Source organism: Callithrix jacchus, chromosome 4, assembly GCF_049354715.1.
Source record: "Callithrix jacchus isolate 240 chromosome 4, calJac240_pri, whole genome shotgun sequence".
Classification (NCBI taxonomy): domain Eukaryota; kingdom Metazoa; phylum Chordata; class Mammalia; order Primates; family Cebidae; genus Callithrix; species Callithrix jacchus.
Genome location: NC_133505.1, coordinates 18213405 through 18230687, shown reverse-complemented (window position 1 = coordinate 18230687; position 17283 = coordinate 18213405). Strand labels below are relative to the sequence as shown.

General features: G+C 40.7%; 1 long non-coding RNA gene across 1 annotated transcript; it reads left to right on the top strand.

The window, feature by feature from the left end:
• The first annotated feature begins 1638 nt into the window (after nt 1-1638).
• Nucleotides 1639-16035, top strand: LOC144582034 (uncharacterized). Its single transcript, XR_013533756.1, has 3 exons — nt 1639-1759; nt 11271-11383; nt 15333-16035. It is a non-coding gene; the product is annotated as an uncharacterized LOC144582034 (long non-coding RNA).
• The last annotated feature ends 1248 nt before the right edge of the window (nt 16036-17283 follow it).

Sequence of the window (17283 nt, the reverse complement as noted above, 5' to 3'; positions counted from 1 at the left end):
CTGGCCCTCACCGTCTCTCGCTGTTTCTTCCCAGCCCATTCCATCTCTGACCTCATCCCCTGCTGCCAGCCTACCCCATTCCCTCCTCTCCAGTTTCCAGTCTGCCTCTGCACCAGCCAGGCTCCTCCTGCCACAGGCCTTCACTCTTCTCTTCCCAGTCCCTGGATGTTTCCCCAGTTCACAACTGGCTTGCTCCCTCATCTCCAGAGAATCTCTGCCCAGCTGAAACCTTTGGACTGAAGCCTTTCCTGAGCCCCCCCACTTAAATATGGACCTCCCTCAGTGTCTTCTCTCATCCTTCCTTGTTCATTCTTCTCTACAGCAGTTACCACCTCCATATATTTTGCTTCTTTGCTTATTATCTGTCTTGCCCCACAATAGAAATCTCCCCAAGGTGAGGGCTTTTATCTATGTTGTTCATTAGTGTATTTCCAGGGCCTGAAATGCAGCATGTGCTCCATGCATTACTGTTGAATGAATGAACTGTTGAATGTTTTACATTGTATTGTTGTAACCTAACAATCTATGGCTGTGAGGGTATTATCAAACCAGAGAATAGAGGGACTGAGGTAAGAGATGTGACAGAAGGGAGGGCAGCTTCATTGGAAGGGAAGGCTTCATTGGAAGCATACTTCTGGAAGCCCCAGCTGTAGAAAGTGTCTGTGCAGACTTGCTTATGTGCCTGCCCTCTGTGGAAGGGGACTGGTGAGAATCAAATGGCCAGCTTTGGTTTGATGAGAGGCAGGAAAGGAGAAGCAATGGTCCTTCAGTGAGTGGGCATTGCCTCCGAGTGGGGCGTGTTGCCTATTAGAACCGTTAAATAACCTGCATGCTGAGTTATGGACTTTAGAGATAAAACATTCGTCCTAGTTTGTCAAATGCCTTAAGACATAAAAGTCTGTAACTTAATACCCAGCAATCCTATGTAGCATGATTCTTAACAATTTCTATAAACAAACCTGATTCTTAGGTATCACCTATTTTTCTGCACATTGTGGAACCCTGAAGTGTTTGAAAACTGCAAGTTGCACTAAATCTTTTGGCATCGTCTTCATTCTGTGACATTCTTCTCTACGTTACTACTGGGAAACTTAGATTTGCTCTTAGCTTCCTGTTTACACACTCTCCTGGGGGCTCAAGCGATGTCTTCATGCTTTGTTTTAAGATTCTTTTTATTTTATTGTGTTTACTTAACAAAATTGGAGTGCTCTCCTGCAGGAACTATATTACCAAAAACCTTTCAAAGGAATTCTTATCACTCCCATGAGCACATGGACATGGGTTCCCAAAGCCTCAGCTAGGGGAGTACTCTATGTCTTTGTTCTATCTCTTCCCAAATCTATGCAACCTTCAGTATGTCTTGTTTTGACTTCTCCCATTTCCAGACGATTCAAAGCAGAACTCTGAAACTTTTTCCCTCAGATTTCTGTCTTCTTGGATAACTAGAAAAGTTTTAATGGTGAAAAAATAAAAATGAAAAAAAGAGGGAGAGGAATGACCTCACTCTCTAAGCTGCAAGTCTTTCATAAGCCCTCTTCGACTTGAGGCAGAGCAGACGAGCCAGAGACCATTGGCTGTTGCCTTAGCAACTTTCTGACTCACCGACTACTCACCCTGCCCAGAAGCCCTAAAGTAGCTGAAACCATGTAACCTCCATTGGAATGGCCTCTTTGGCTCATGTTTGCTGTTGAGCACCCAAGGAAGATGCGGTTTTGAGGAATGAGAGACAGCCAGTGATTGCCTGCCCATACATGAAGAGGTAGGTATTTCAAAACCAGGATGCCTGATATAAGCACAGATGAGTCACATGAGTTGTGTTTGGGGACCAAAACTTGTTGAGATTATACAAGCCAGTTGGCAGCACAGTCCCCAAGTCACTGACTAAGAGGTTCTCTGTGTCATATTGTCTAATTCAGGTTCGTTGTGTTCTCTAGAAATGGTAAAACAACCCAAAGAAGTTCTTGTTTGCTCAGCATGCGGGCACTTAAGTTTCTGTTAAGTTAGGTCTTGCCTGTTCAATTCCTGATTGTTCACAGCAGGAGAGGCAGTGGTTAGTATAAACCAGATAACAGGCATTTATTTACTAGGTCTCATGTTTGACTTTTATTCTCAGTTCTGTGATTATTGTGAAAAATACAAAAGAATTATAAAATACAGTCTCAGGTTTGAGGGAGGCTGAACTCAGATTAACATCAGAATAATAAACAGGTGGTGGAGAAACAGCCCCACAGCTTATTTGCATATCAATTTGCATGGCAGAGAATGGCCTTTGAGGAAGAGGTTTGCATAAAAAGGCTTAGAGTTGGGCCTTTGAGGAAGAGGTTGGCACAAAAAGGCTTGGAATTATAGGGCAGGAAAAGGTAGACTTAGAAAAGCTGTTCCTGACTCCCAGTCTGGCCCATGGGCTGGGTAAGAGCGTTCTCAAAAGAGAACGTGAACGAAAATAGGAAGAGGAGACTTTAAGATCTACAGAGGCTGGTGCAGAGCTGTGAGACCTCAGTACCAAAGAACAGGACATAACAGGGACAGGGAGGGAATGAGGAAATGAACATTCCCTCATGTACATTTGGGGCACAAATAGCACAGTTTGGATGCCCCCAGGTCTGCAGCTGGGGAATCGTATAAGCTCAGAGCTCTGGCAGTGGACCCAGGTGCTGACGGGCACAGGTAGGCAACAGTGGGCATCACATGCACCAGCGTAGAGGAGCAGAGAGGCTGCTGGTGAGCACATGGGAGAACCACCAAGGGAATCCCCCAAATAACTGGGAGAGATTTGGGGTGGCGGGCAAGGTCCTCGTTGTGTAAGTAGGTGCAGTGAGCCAGTAAATTTCACCTTATTACTCAATGTTACCTTATTTGCACCCACATGTTGGAGCTGATTAGTCTGACCTGATTTTTGGAGTTTCTCCAACATTATGAATAAAATAGTGGTGAGGCAGTTCTTTCCAGGACATGGCTAGTCAGAGAAGGGGCATGCTGGGTAGAGAGAGAGGAGAGGCGTGGAGTCTGCGTCAGTCCTGAACAAGTGAGGTGAATAAAGTGAACGTCGTTTTTCATTTCTATGCTCTTTGCCCTCCTTAGAAGATTTTGTTTACTAAAATGACTTAAGATGGTTATAAATTCCCAGACTGAAAGAGGATAGGAACAGAAGGAAACATTCTGATGGAGGTGAGATAACATTGGTTAAATGGACTATTGCTCACATGTGAAGTACCATATTAATTTAAAGGGGAACTTGGCCAGGTATGGTGGGTCACACCTGTCATCCCAGTGCTTTGGGAGGCCAAGGCAGGTGATCGCTTGAGTCCAGGGGTTCAAGACCAACCTGGGCAACATAGCAAGACCCCATCTCTACAAAAGAATTTTAAAAATTAGCCAGACATGATGGCATACACCTGTAGTCCCAAATGCTTGAGAAGCTGAGGCAGAAGGATGGCTTGAGCCCAGAAGTTGAAGGCTGCATTGAGCTGTGATTTCACCATTGCATTCCAGCCTGGGTGAGAACAGCCTCTAAAAAAAAATAAAAATAAAGGGGAACTTTCCAAGTGACCTCATACACTGTGCTGATTATGGCCACCCTCTCTTGCTGGCTGAGTAAGACAAAAGTTAACAGGTTGACTGCAGTGTGAGCAAGGCAGGTTATAAAGTGGAGATTCTGTTAATACATGCCACTCTTAATCATTAACAGCAGCACATAAGAGTATGCATCTTCTAATCAAAAGATCAGGCAGCTCACACCTGTAATCCCAGCATTTTGGGAGGCTGAGGCTGGCTGATCACCTGAGGTCAGGAGTTCGAGACCAGCCTGGCCAATATGGTGAAACCCCGTCTTGACTAAAAACACAAAAGATTTTCCAGGCATGGTTGTGCATGCCTGTAGTTCCAGCTACTCAGGAGGCTGAGGCAGGAGAAGTGCTTGAGCCTAGGAGGCAGAGTTGCAGTGAGCTGAGATCGTGCCATTGCACTCCAGCCTGGGCAACAAGAGGAAAACTCTATCTCAAAAAAAAAAAAAAAAATCACCACATGAAGAAAGATTTCACCTGTTTAAATAAGTCCCCAAACTCTACCTTTGTTTTTCTCTTTCATCATCTGACAGTTGATCCTAATCATACTTCTGTTAATACAAAGCCCAGAAACTTGGAAAAAGATGGGCAGCTAGGCTTCTCCTGTTTCTTGCAAATTCTAGAAGCTTAAAGGTGTCTGGAATTGTCTGTGGCTGATAGGTCACTTGCTTTTGGAATATCTATTATAAGAATAGTAAAGCCAATATGTAAGAAAGAACTATTATGTCATCCTCTGCTTTTCTCTGGTACCTCCAGAAATAACTGTTACCAAGTTTTTGGGATGAAAAGTCAGTTGCTAAATTGACATTCATTCTTCTCTGAAATATGATTTGAGATCAAATAATAGATTGCATCTATAAACAAGATTTCAGAGAAAATGTTTTATGTTTGGTTCATTATTAAGAGCACCCACTCAAAATGTTATTATTTTATGTCTTCCATATGTCAAAAACTGTGAAGAAGGGTGTAAAGTTTCACTTGCAAGCTAACGAGTGAGCCTGCCACAGTTTCATGGATGCTGTCTGTGTTAGTCCATTTTGTGCTGCTATAAATACCTGAAGCTGGGTAATTTACAAAGAGAAAAGGTTCCTTTGGCTCACAATTCTTATGATTGGAAAGTTCAAGATTGGGCATCTGCACCTGGCGAGAGCTCAGGCTGCTTCCACTCGTGGTGGAAGATGAGGTAGGGCCAGCATGTGCAGAAATCACTCGTTGAAAGAGGGAGCAACAGGTGAGGAGGTACCAGGTTCTTTTTAACAACCAGCTCTCAAGGGAACAAAAAGATGAGAATTCATTCAGCTCCTCTCTGCCAGGGTCCTTCCTGTTTATTCGTCAATTCATCTAGGAACCACCACCGTGACTGAAATACCTCCCATTAGGTCCCACCTCCAATGTTGGGGATTAAATTTCAACATGAGGTTTGGAGGGGACTCACATCCAAATCATAGACTGGCAGAAGACACTAGACTCCTGGTTCAGAGACAAAGAACTTTCTGATTTAAGGCAAAAACAGTAGGCAGAGTATCAGAATTCTCCCATACCAGATCCAAAAGTCCTAATTGCCACAGCACAATGCAAAGAGAGCTAACTGACATCTGTACACACAGTGGGTCGCATTACAAGAAAGTAAACCAGGATAGATAACCAGAATCTTCTATAATGAGCAGTAGACATGTCTGCTCTTTGCTCTGGAAAGAGACACTATCTCTGTCTTCAAAAATCATTCGTTATAAAACACTTGTCCCAAAGGCAGTCAATACCTCTGTTCAAAAAATGTGCAGAACGTGAGATCTGCATTATGAGTTGTTCTCACTCACACATATTTTTATTAGGCAAATATCCATGTCTTGTCAAATTATATAAGTTAAATTCAATAGGTCCCTACAAAGTAACATTAGAATATGAATTTGACTTTCAAATACATAATCTTAATTCACATGATGTAAGAGTCCCATCCCAGGTTAATATTTTTATAAATGTAATCAGACAATGATAATAATAATATAAATAAAATATGCTATTATATAAATAATATAAAGAAATGTTCCTTTTTTCTAAAGTGACAAATTAATATTTAAATTGAGGTTATTAATTCATTAGAAATCAAGCAGAAAACCAGTTGGAGGCCATTGCAAAATACATTCAATTACAAGGTTTGGAAGAAAAATAAATAAAATTTCTCTTTTTAAAGTGTTGATTTAAATGGAGAGATACCAGCAGGGCGCGGTGACTCACGCCTGTAATCCCAGAACTTTGGGAGGCCGAGGTGGGTGGATCACGAGGTCAAGAGATGGAGACCATCCTGGTCAACATGGTGAAACCCCGTCTCTACTAAAGATACAAAAAATTAGCTGGGCACGGTGGCGCGTGCCTGTAATCCCAGCTACTCAGGAGGCTGAAGCAGGAGAATTGCCTGAACCCAGGAGGTGGATGGTGGTTGCGGTGAGCCAAGATCACACCATTGCACTCCAGCCTGGGTAAAAAGAGCGAAACTCCGTCTCAAAAAAAAAAAAAAAAAAAACAATAAATGGAGAGATACCAGAATAAATGAATAATCAGAAGGAAGGTTGTTTGTTCTCCTTTGTAGAGAAAGAAGCCCTTGAGCTGAGCATTGGCCAATTGTGAGACACAGCTGGTTGGTAGGAGGTTGTGGGATGCAAAGAAAAGGAATTGGTTCAATGAAGGTTTTTTTCAGTGATAGACAAATACCAGTTGACTGGAGTCTTGTCATTGTTGTTTTTGTCTTTTTACAGCTAGAAATACTTGGTTACTAAAATGCATGTTCTTATGTCTTTCATTCTTCTTACTCATTATTTCCAAATCCTAAACCAGGAAAGATACTAATCCTATAAATCTCAGATACACAAAATTTATTCAGACAGCAAAAGCTTCAGTGGGCTATGATTCCAACCTATCTAGCATTAATAGAACTTTAAAACCTAGCCTGTTGAAAGTAAGCTGAGTTTATCCTGTTCTACTTATTTATTGAGATCAATATGTATCTATTTGGCTTTTGGACCTTTTTAGATGCTAAAATAATATGTTTTCATAATCCATCCTGATGTTAATATTGACCTGTGCATTCTTATATGCTATAACTTGAATGTGCTAGAAAGCTAACCCTTATACTTTTCTCCCAACCTAGTGACCACATATAAATAAATGGATAAACGAATCAATAAAATTACATTTTGGTATCAAAGTGTACAATGGTTTGTAAGTAAGATGTTTTTGTAAATAAGCATTGTAAATAAGCAATGTTTGTAAATAAGCAATGTTTATGTAAATAAGCATTGACTTTGGAACCAAACTGTTAGGTCCAAATCATCCTTTTTTTTTTTTTTTGAGACGGAGTTTCGCTCTTGTTACCCAGGCTGGAGTGCAATGGTGTGATCTTGGCTCACCGCAACCACCATCCACCTCCTGGGTTCAGGCAATTCTCCTGCTTCAGCCTCCCGAGTAGCTGGGATTACAGGCATGTGCCACCATGCCCAGCTAATGTTTTGTATTTTTAGTAGAGACGGGGTTTCACCATGTTGACCAGGATGGTCTTGATCTCTTGACCTCGTGATCCACCCGCCTCAGCCTCCCAAAGTGCTGGGATTACAGGTGTGAGCCACCACCCAAATCATCCTTTTAACTTATCAGCAGTGTGATCATGGGCAGCTTACTTCACTTGCCTATGCCTCAGTTTCCCCAACCATAAAGTGGAGTTAATAATAATTTTTACCCTGGAGGGCTGCTATGTGGACTACATGAGTTTATATGTATAACAGATTTGAAAGCAGTACCTGCTACATAGGAAGCACTCTGCAAGTGTTTACTATTTCTGTCTCAAAAATGGCATTTTTCCCTTTATTGTTTCAGATCAGAGTGAAGACTAGGCCTTGGTAAATATAAAAATGTTTACATCATGGCCGGGCGTGGTGGCTCACGCCTGTAATCCCAGCACTTTGAGAGGCCAAGCGGGGCAGATCATTTGATGTTAGGAGTTCAAAATCAGCCTGGCCAACATGGTGAAATGCTGTCTCTACTAAAAACATAAAAATTAGCCAGGCATGGTGGTGGGCACCTATAATCCCAGCTACTTGGGAGGCTGAGGCAGGAGAATTGCTTGAGCCCTGGAGGCAGAGGTTGCAGTAAGCAGAGATCACACCATTGCACTCCAGCCTGGGCAACAGTGCAAGACTTCATCTCAAAAAATTAAAAATAATAATAAATAAAATATTTGCATCAACACAAATTCTGTGAGCACAGGTTGGCACATGGTAAACATTCCATAATTATAGATTTGTTGAATGAATCCAAGATTAAATGAATATATAGATGGATGATGCCCATACTTTCATCTTTTATTATCACTTTACCAGAAATTCAGTATTTCACTTGAAAATTAAGTGAAAGGACTTGGAGAATAAGCCTGAGGGTGAGCCAGTGCCCATGGGATTCTGTCGCGCCCCTGTGGTTTACTTTTTTGTCAGCCCCAATTTCCTTCCTCTTTTAGACAACCTGATGTATGGCTCCCTCTGTTTCTATCTTTTGATACTTAGCTGTCACATAGTCCAACTGATAGAGAAAGACAGATCCATGCCCTTAGTTATAACAGATAATTAAGGTGAAAAGGGAAGTATATCAGTCATATATGTCTTTTGAGATTTGAGATTATATGAAATGAAAAGTAAAAGTATGTGCAGTCCAACTGTCTGTTATTCAAACTCAGAGAGCCGTGGCATTTCATCCAGGTCTTGGAGCACAGAGCTTGCCCCCATCACCTGTGGGTGAAGCCTATTTGTAGTGCAATTTGGTTGGAAAGCTCTTGAGTTGGAAAGACTGTCTCTGGGGTGAGGTGTGCTTCCATGTAATTGCTCAAGATGTTCTGTTTCCCTGCCTGATTGAGTGGAGACTGAAGTAACCCAACAGACATTTTCTGACATGTCTTTGCAATTGCCAGATATCCCACCAAAGGCTTAGCCCTGAAATTGTTCCCCCATGTGACTTCGTTCCATTTTGGGGTCCACTCTGTGCTGAGAATTGTAGCAGCACAGCTCCTAGGCATCAAAGATTATATAAAAAGAGTGGGTGGAACCTCAGTAGACATTAAAATGTCAGTGAACATTTCAAAGCTATAACAGTACTGCTATTTCTATTAGGATCTGAAGAATCCGTTTTTGTCTTAAGAAAACTTAACCCACTGGGGAAAGTTGGCTTTTGACATTGAATTGACTTGGGGCACAATATGTGGTTTCCATTTATTTTAATAGTTCCAGAAAACCTCCACCATAGATAAAGGGAAGAAAAATAAATTGAAAGGAGACGGTTATGGGTGGAATTGCCACCCCCGCACCACCACCAAAGTCCTATGTCAAGGCTCTAATGTGACCATATTTGGTGACAGGATCTTTATGGAAGTAATTAAGTTTCAATGAGGTCATGAGGGTGGGCCCTAGTCCAATACCAATGTTGTCCTTATACGAAGAGGAGATTAGGACAGACACACACAGAGAAAAGACTTTGTGAGGACACAGGGAGAAGGCAGCGTCCACAAGAGACCCCAAAGACCTCAGAAGAAAACAACCCCACTGACACCTGGATCTCAAAGCTCCAGCCAGAAATGCGAGGAAATAAAGTTTTGTCATGTAAGCCACCCAATCTGTGGCACTTTGTCTTAGCAGCCATAACAACTAATACAGAGACAGAAGCAGTGGCTCAGAGTTCCAAGGTTAAAACTGTTGGAAGGGTCATAAGGAAGGCAGAAAGTTTTAATGAAAACAAGTAGTGCCACATTTTCACACTCAGGTCTCTTCCATTTAGATCTGCACAATCATAGTCAACTTAATCTTTCTGAACCTCGATTTACTCATCTCTAAAATGGGCTGTGAAGTCTTGAGGCAACCACAGAGATTTTTCATCTTTGTTTAGTATGAATCGATACTTTTTTCTAAAAAAGTTTTCTAGTTAATAAATCAGTGATTCTAGAAAAAGAAAGCAAAGGGGTTCTTCTTCCTCAAGAAAGACTTAACGATCATTTGGAAAGAGTTTATTTGTATGCGCAAGAAAATATAAAGAGGAGGCAGGCAAATGATGAGGACTCAAAAGAGTTAGGTCTGTAAACCTCCCAGAAGGAGAGCTGGAACTGGAGACTGGGAAGATCAGAGAAGGCTTCAAGGAGAAAGTGAAATTGATTTATTTTTTGAGAGCTGCATGGAGAGAATGGATGTGAAAACAAGGTGGCAGCAGACATGTGCAGATTAAAGCAAAGGTAAAGAGGTAGACAATGCAGTATGTGTTTTAAGGACAATCAGAGAAGCAGCTTACAAAAGTGAATCCCTTTGCACATAGCAGAGGACACCTTTTGGTGTCAGGGCTGTTGATTAATTCTTTACAGGTAATTTCACTAGTTGTTGGAGGCAGAAGAAACGTCCAGCCGTTAAAATCAATCTGGGTTATTATGAATTCTAAAATGGCATCCAGTAGAAAACACTTCTTTGTCCTCTTCCTGATCTGGATAATGAAACCTTACTATTCTACTCCACCCCGTTGACACTTGTGATTATTTAGAAAGCGATTGCCTTTGCAATTACCTTTGCTCCATCTAGGAAGAAAAGATTTGCCAAGGAAGTGAATAGAATAAACAAGACATCAAAATAAATATTTCCAGAGCTTTAAAAATGCCAAGTTTCATTCTAATATTCCAATTGTGAATCCCTTTCATCGTTTAAAATATTTATTTTATTTATTTATTTAAGACAGAGTCTCACTCTGTCACCCAGGCTGAAGTACAATTGCATGATCATGGCTCACTGCAGCCTTGAACTCCTGGGCTCAGGTGGTCTTCCTATCTCAGCCTCCCAAGTACCTTTTGATATTTTCACCAAAATATGAATCCTAAGGATTGCCATTTGACATTGTCCCGTAGGCCTATGTAATCCATTTTATATGTCCTCGACAGCAGTGGCAGTATTTTACAATTAAGCTTCTAGTTCAGATTGACCTTTACCCTAGTTATCCAAATGATTCGATTTTACTGCACTTTCAATTTTCTATGAATTATGTCAAAAGATAGTTATTGAGCTTCTACCAGGCATAGAATTAGCTTTAGGGAAGAAATAATCATAAAATAATTGATGATGATGTACATATTTCCTATTACAGCCATGGAGGCTTCAAAACCCTGGCAGCTGAAAAAAAAAAAAAAAAGGGCCATTCAAATTGTAAAAAGGAGTGAACAGGGTGGGATTTTGAAGATGGTTAAAGAGAACAAGTCATAGATTTATTGAGAATGATGTGACATGCAGAAAGCTGACAGCTGCATCTTACCAGTGAGGGGTGGGGAGAGAGCATGAGGCAAACAAAGCTCTAATTAGTGACCTTTTATTTCTTACTGGCAACTTGGACCAGAGCTTCATGAGTGAGGCTGTTGAAGAAAACTTTATTGGAGAAAAGCACAGGGACAGAAGGGAAAACAAGTATTGAGAAGAAGGAAGAGACCAGCTCATAATCTAGAACTTAGCTTTCATCTTAAGTGTGCTGGGGAGTTATTGGGATCCTTGCAGCTGGCATCTAATAAAACGTGAATTATATTTGATGAAAATTGTTTTAGCAGCTTTCTAGAGAATGCATTTCCAAGAGGGAAGCAGAAAGTCAGGCTAGGTGAGATTGTGATCATCTGAGTGTGAGCTGATTATATACTGTTGTTTGGAACGACAGTGGTGATGGGGAAGAAAGCAAGAATCCTGAAGACATTGGCATGAAGACTGAACAGAACAACAAAACATGAGGGAAAGTGAAATGAAGAGACAAAGGTGATTCTGAATGCCCAGGTACAGAGGCTCCTCCTTTAGGACAAGCTGTTTCAAAGGTTTCTTAGGAAAACTTCTAAGAAGAGGGATAGGAAACAGTATCAGCCACTGTCTTATAATTTATTCTTGCCTGTCTTACAATGGTGGCAGAAGGTTACATGCTCCTATGACAAGTGGATAAATTACTCAGCACCCGAAGTACCTGATTTCTTGGCCACCTATGAGCAAAGATGCTGATGAGCTTCAGAACTTTTAGTTGGCTAACGAAATACCATTCTGCATAGTTATTGCTTTAGCATTCATGGTGTTTAAAATCTGGATCTCTTTACCACGTCTCACCTTCACATGTGTAAAATGGGGCACTTCCTTGGTATTCATGAGAGCTCACACTACTCACAGTGCATTGATTACCTTCATGGTACCAGAGTATGGACCAAATGAAGAGCTGTTTTTAAAAGTAATAATAATAAAGAAAAATCAATACATGCTCAAAGGGGAATATACTAACTTGGGAGTCTGTTCTCTCAACCTTTTATAGCCAGACAAGAATGATGAAAATTCCTCTTCTCTGAAAGTGTTAGGTTCCAGTGGCTGACAATCTATGCAGTAAAAGGAGGAGCAAATTAGATACAGATGACCTGGTTTACTCTCTGAGTTTTGCCATTTTTTAAGATCCAAGGCCTCAGGAGAGCTACACAAATATCAGAACAACACTTTCCACTGCTGTAAAATAAGATTTTGCTTGTAAAGTTTGTAGGAAATTTCTTCCTCTGGTCTAAGACCAAGTGGCAGCTATTATTACTGTTACAGTTTTTGTTGTTATTCTTCTTGTGTCATTGGGCTATGTGACATTTTTTGGAAGGGGCCAGAGTGTCAGATCTCAAGTCTCACCTATCCCCTACTCTAACTTCATGTCACTTCATTTTTATGGAAAGTTAAGAAAGGAACATAATGATTTTGGTGAAAGTGCTTTATAAACTATAAAATGCTTCAAATGACAGCAGTCTTTTAATGGAACATTTTTGTTAGATGTGAAGAATTTAAGATACAAAATAGATGGGATTGCACAGCAGTTAGGACTATAGTCGATGATCAATAATGACAGAATGGGATAAGACCATATTCAAGATTCTTATTTGTTTTATGGCTTTGGACTGAAATCAAGAAGCTTCTTCCTCTGAAAAGAGCATACCATGTGGGTTCTTAGGCTCTTTTTTTTTTTTGAGATGGAGTTTCGCTCTTGTTACCCAGGCTGGAGTGCAATGGCGCGATCTAGGCTCACCGCAGCCTCCGCCTCCTGGTTTCAGGCAATTCTCCTGCCTCAGCCTCCAGAGTAGCTGGGATTACAGGCACGCACCACCATGCCCAGCTAATTTTTTGTATTTTTAGTAGAGACGGGGTTTCACCATGTTGACCAGGATGGTCTCGATCTCTTGACCTCGTGATCCACCCGCCTCAGCCTCCCAGGGCTCCTTTTTTTTTTGAGACGAAGTCTTACTCTGTCGCCCAGGGTGTAGTGCAGTGGCACAATCTCGGCTCACTGCAACCTCTGCTGCTCGGGTTCAAGTGATTCTCCTGCCTCAGCCTCCTGAGTAGCTGAGATTACAGGCTCCTGCCACCATGCTGGCTAATTTTTGTAGTTTCAGTAGAGACGAGAGACAGGATTTCACCCGGCCAGGCTGGTCTTGAACTCCTGACCTCGTGATCCACACCCCTCGGCCTCCCAAAATGCTGGGATTATAGGTGTGAGCCACTACGCCTGACCCTTTTTCTTAACATAGCAGTTCCACTTTCTAGTTTGGTCCTCAAGCCATATGTCACCTATGGGCAGCAGCTTTCATTTCAGATAAGCAGTCTAAAAGCTGATATTTTTTGGCAGAAAACCACCTTCTGGGTAATAGGTTTGGTATCTGAGGGATTCCTGTATCTGCTGTCATTCACTGACCTCATCTGTCTTCTGTGACTAAGTCTGCATTCACCGCTCAAGTGCATGCTTCTTGAGAAGTCGTGGGTATACTTCCGGTTCCCTCTGTGACTTTGTGACTTAAGCAGTAGAAGCATTTTGTACCTTGGGTGCATGCTCCTTCCCATTACCTCCCTCCTGACAGGTGCTGTCACAGTTAAAAAGTTCTGGAAGCTCCTCAAAACATAGACTTAAAATAATAATTATAATTAATAATAGTAATTAATTTTCGTCACAGGTGAGTCATCTATAAGAGATTCCATTGTAAGTTTCTTTTAGTTACCTCTTAACATTTCCTTACTTACTCAGCCTCACTCATCTTAAAAACGTAAGCTGCATTTAAAAGAAAATATTCTTAATTTTTGATAAGAGCAGAGTTTTCCTGTCTTATATTTAATGCAGGTAGATGGTTGTTATCACAAAGTTAATTTTTTCTTTAAGCCACAAAGAAAAAAAGTGGTATAGTTTTTTCTAAAGTAGACCGGTATCTGTAATTGTGTCAATGCTGATATTTTTGCTTTCAAATTCCTTCAATATTCAAACAGTAGCTTATCTCTATGAAATGTTTCCTTTTTCCCTGTCCAATAACACATGGGTGGGAAGTTCAAACCTTTGTACTTTTTCCTTGAAGCAATTGCCCTAAGCCAGGAAAAGCTGTTTTATCAGCAAGAATTTTGAGTATTTTCTCTTTTTCCCTGATCAAGTAAGAGGTGTGCTCATAAACAAGATATACAACTGTCAATAATCATCTTTTCAGCAAATAGAGCCAAAGTTAATTTATTAAACACAGTCAGCTGCTCTCTTAGTTTTTTCCCCTGTGACATATTGCCCAATTATTTCACATTCTTGTCATGTAAAATAAACACATTAAGTCTGTTGAGATACTGCTGTGGTTATTTATTTTTCAAAATTTAATAAGAAGGAGGATGATGACCTTTCCTCTTAGGACAAGAAAGAAAATCAGACCTGACAGTGATACATGATCAATTTTCACAACCATGAAAATATTCCAGGAAACAAGCAGTTTTCTGTGCACTCAGGCGACTGCAAGCTGGCCAGTGAAACCCTTTTAGATCTGAATTAGCTGCCCACTTACTTGAAAGGTCTTATTTGCTGTAATTTTGATGACCATGCATAATTATATCAACTTTCTTTCCTCATCGAATTCCACTACAAATCCCAGGCCTAAAGGGTCACATGAGTTTGTTCTTGAGGCAGAAAAAAAAGAACTTGAGGAGTCTGAAAACAGGTTTAGCTGAGGGATGTGCCATGGTAAATTTGCTCTGTGAAACTGAGCCAAATCAGTTTCTTTCCCTACAACTGCATTTCTCATAAAGTCGCAGGCAACGGAAACAGGTTCTCTCACCCAACATTGTAATAACGATGGAAATGCATGATAAAGTTAAAGACGACATTGGCATATATGTACCAAACAAACGGACAAAAAATCTGTCAGCAATCCTGGGGGAAACACGAGGCTTTCGGATTCTTCTTTCCTATTTCTCTACTTGCATTCTTGGCTTTGGTGTAAGAAGAGTTCTCATAGCCAGGGGCAGAACTCTATTGTGTCCACTGGTGTGGCTCAGTCAAGGGCAGCAATGTTTGAAGATTCAGATGCGTAACAGTATTTATAATTGAAAAGAAAATTCTAGATTTCATACAGACATTGCAAATTCTGTGGCAAAAGGGAGAAAGTAGTTAAACAAGCAGAGAGACAACCTACGGCTCTCCTCTGAGAGGTGAAAGAAAAAAAATATTTTTTAGTATCAATCCTCAATAACCTCCAATATTCATCTTTACAGATCGTTAGCTTGAATCATAGGTGTTGTTTAAGGAGGATGGATGTTGGGGAGAGGAATGGTTACTGATTTCCAGATTTTTAAAAATGCAATGCAGGGAGAATTCTGAGGAGGGAAGCATGATGTCTGGATTCACTATTTTCTCCTCTCCGGGTGGTGGCTTGATGATGAGAAGATACAGCTTTGTCATTGTCACTCTCTTTTTTAGGATTGCAGCAGAAAGCAATCTTCTCATTGTAAGCAAGCATCATGAAAATTAGTGGGGAAGAAAGAAGATTGGCAAGATATTGGCTATACTGCTGAAATTGAACCCTGGGAAACAAAGATATGTACATACTAAAGTCAAACTTTGACTAGAAAGGTTTGGATTTCAATCTCGGTCTTATTTACTTAGGATGCAATTCAGGTTAAAGTTAGACCTGGGAGATCCAATGAAAAATATACCTGAGCCCAATTAATCCAGATCTAAAATTATTACTTTCAATTCATTACTATTATGGATATATATGTTAGGAATTATTAGCAGCAGAGTGAATCAGTATGATATTTTAAGAATTATGCTTTCATGCTTTTAAATTCTAGATAATGCATATCCTAATATTCATTTAAAAACACTCTCTTTGCAATACTGTTAAGAATTCTACATTTTTTAAATTTTTGTCTATCATGACATTTTTGGCCAGATCCTCAATAATTTTAGATATAAGTGAAAGTTTCCTTTTATGAGCAAATAGAATGCTAGGCCTCTTTGGAAGTATATTTATACATTTTATCGTAGAGTTTAATTTTGGTTGTGCATTTGTGTTTGTGCTTTAAAATTCAGGATTATGGTTGCTTTCCTACCCAAGCGAAGATTTTTTCCTTTGCTGTAACAGCCAAAACCCTTCTTTAAAAATTTTCAGTAAATAGATTTCTACACGTTGCTAACATGAATAAACAACTTTCCTTCTACCTCAAAGTTTGTCATTTCATCTGTCAGTCACTGAAAATTACCACATGTTGGGGGTTGACACCAAGACAAAATATTCAAACTGTTAGGCCGTATGGTTCACCTTTTCCTACAGGGTATTTTTTGTTTGTTTCTCTCCTTATTGTCTTTTTTTTTTTTAATCTTGGACAAAGCATTCAAGAAATCCTTGATGTGGGAATAAATTTGATTGTGGTTAAGACCTACTCTTTCCAAGGATGAAACAGCCAGTAAAGATCCACCAGCATGCTTTCAGGCAGGCAGTGACAATGGCTTCCAGCTCCCAAGCAGGCAGATCATCTGTGGTCCACGCCTTCCTCTCTGTTTGCTGAAAGACAACAGGCAGCGGGAAAAGCACTGCTTCAGCTTTCAATTCTGTTAGAACTGGGTTTTCTCCCACAATGGCTTCTTGGCCTTCTGAGAGAAATGTCCAATAAGCTGGCTTGGCACATTTCAATGGAGGATTTGGTACTTTGAGAGAAAAGAATAGCTCAGCTGTCAGCTCTTAGTGAAATATAAATAATTCCAGAGAGGAGCAGAAGAAAAAAGTAACAGTCCATTCTGAGTCTTTGTCATGAAGGTTCTACAGGCCAACTTTTTAACATATCTTCTGAGATACTGGCCTAGTAAGGCCCTCCTTCCTGGTTAAACCAGATGCCAGCAGAGATGGAAAGGGCCCCAGAAAGAGAGCTGTTTCTTTCCAATTCATTTCTCACTCTCTTTCCTGATGGAATTTCAAGAAGGTTAGTATGCTGAAGATGCAGACAGAAGCAAGCTGGTCAAGAACGCTCCAGGAGATCCCAGGCACCTCAGACTGACCGTCCGAAGGCAAGAAGGCCCTCAGAGGAAAGGTTCTCATTACCAAATACTGTACATTTCTGGAGACTTCGGTTGCAAATGACAGAAACCTAAATCAATCCAGATTAAGCCAAAATTATAAAAGCAAACAGAGAAAGAATGTTTTGTGAAGTCCACACGTGATTGGGTCCCGGGATTTGGAGGCTGTCTTCAGCAGCGTATGCCCTTATTCTCCTGTATTCACAGGCAGGCCCTCAGCAGCCCATGAGCTGACATAGATCTCTGAACTTGTGACCATCTCTTTCAGTGGCTCTGTCAAGGGTCAAGAGAGGACCCTGATTAGGCTGGTCTGAATCATATGCCCATACCTAAATCATTCTTAGTGGCCAGCAAG